Below are 1,892 nucleotides of genomic sequence, written 5' to 3' on the forward strand. Positions count from 1 at the left end.
CCCTGACAAACAGACATGTATTACATGGACAGCGTCTGGGTCTGTGTATGTGCGTATAACTATAGTCAAACACACACAATGTAAACAAATGGTAATGATTAACAAAGATACTGGTCTGTATCCCCAATTCCAACTGCAGAGGGAAAATTGTTTAAAAAAAATTTTTCAAAAAAATTGCATGTCCTGAGGTTCATTTTTATTGCTTCCCATTTCTACTGTTTGCTATTATCCGCATGGCAAAAGGAGAGCAGCGTATTGATTATTTAACTAGAATGTTTACAGGAGTAAAGCTGGGATCTCTGAAAATGAAACATATGCCTGGGGCAAAAAAAAAAAAAAAAACCAAAAAAACAAGAGAGTAGAGAAGCTCATTCTGAGGATGATGCTTGCCCCAAATGATTTGTTTATATATAAAATTTATATAAATATCTATATTTATAATGTAGAGAGACTTCAGCTAAAAAAAAAAAGTCCCCCAGCAGGAAAATGAAAGGACTTCATTCTGCTTCAGAGAGTTTACAAGCATTGTGTTCATCACAAAGTTCAAAGAATAATCGAAACTGCTTGCTTATAAATTTCTACGTATAATCTTAGTGAAGCACATGAAATACTTGAATCTATCGATTGTATGAAAAAGACAAATACATGATCATGTTGCCAGATCAAATTTGACATCAGAAACAGTAACAGTTTCCTCAGGTAGTTGAACTAAGTTAATACAGCGCACGTGAACAAAACCAATCTTGTTCTATTATTGTAATGATAACAAACCAAAGGAAAACGCCAAGTATTCCAAGTAAGTCTGGAAAATTAATTGCATTAAAGACAACCTTGGAGTAGAGCAACCAAGCCAATTTGACTTTCTACTAAGGAAGTGTTCTAGTTTCAGAACAAGGATTGAAAGTGTTAAAATAGGTCTTTTCTGCATTTCCAAATTTTAATTTTCTCTGATCTTTTAATTCAAGTGTTCTTTCCTGTCCTTCCTTTCCATGAGTGTTCCTCAGCCCACTTAAAATGTTTTTATCTTGCCTTCTTTTCTGTGCCTTTACTATCAAATTCAGTAGGTTTGAACGATGAACAGCTTGACTTAGCATATTTTTAACCAGCTGGTCTAGCACCTAGCTTGTATTGCATAGTCAGATACAACCAAATGTTTATACAGGAGGTAGCTTTCACGAAGATGAGAAAAACCTCAGTAACGCGCATCCTGGCATTCTTTCATTTACTGCTTAGAAATGAAAGTTTGGGTTGTTTACTGCAGCCGCACAAGGGGCTATTAATAACCTTTAAAAAAGAAGCCGGAGGGGAGGGATGCGGGACCATCAATGGACGTATGCACAAGCGCCTGAGAAAACACTTCCAAACCTCTCAGGAGAGCCAAATCATATGAAATAAGGACTAAACTCTCGGAGGTCACAAGCCATCACCAGTGACAGCAAAAACTTAATTCCAAGCAGGGAAGGCTCCTGCTTCGGGCAGGGGGAGACGGGCACATCTACGTCATACCCGCAGCCCGCTCGTCATACCCAGACCCCGCTCTTGACACTCCGCGAGAGAGGCGACGGCTAAAACTTGGGAGGCAAGAGTTTCACTTTTTTCCTTTCTTTTTCTGTTTGCTTTTTTCCCCTCTCTCCTCAGGCAGAAAGATGTTCTCCTGACGGAAGGCTGGGATGTTAACTTGCCTAAAAATAATAGCTCCTGCTAGATCAACAAAAGGTCATGTGCTCGGAGAGCGCCTTCCCAAGTTTGACGGGAGCCTGAGGTTGGAAGTTGAACCCCCCGCCTGGCCGCCACCGGGCATCCTCTGACCGCTTCCCGGGGAGTCCCCGGGCAGGAGCGGGGAGGCTCTGCCCAGGAAGGTGGCTCGGCGGGCCGGTGGGGTAGGGGAGAGC

The 1,892-nt window shown here is 41.6% G+C and overlaps 1 protein-coding gene across 6 annotated transcripts in view; it reads right to left on the reverse strand.

Moving 5' to 3' along the window:
- Positions 1 to 1,892, reverse strand: part of SOX5 (SRY-box 5) — a 601,783-nt gene that overhangs the window by 285,173 nt on the left and 314,718 nt on the right. The window lies entirely within an intron of this gene.

This window comes from Corvus brachyrhynchos, unplaced genomic scaffold (assembly GCF_000691975.1).
Source record: "Corvus brachyrhynchos isolate BGI_N302 unplaced genomic scaffold, ASM69197v1 scaffold246, whole genome shotgun sequence".
Taxonomy (NCBI): Eukaryota; Metazoa; Chordata; class Aves; order Passeriformes; family Corvidae; genus Corvus; species Corvus brachyrhynchos.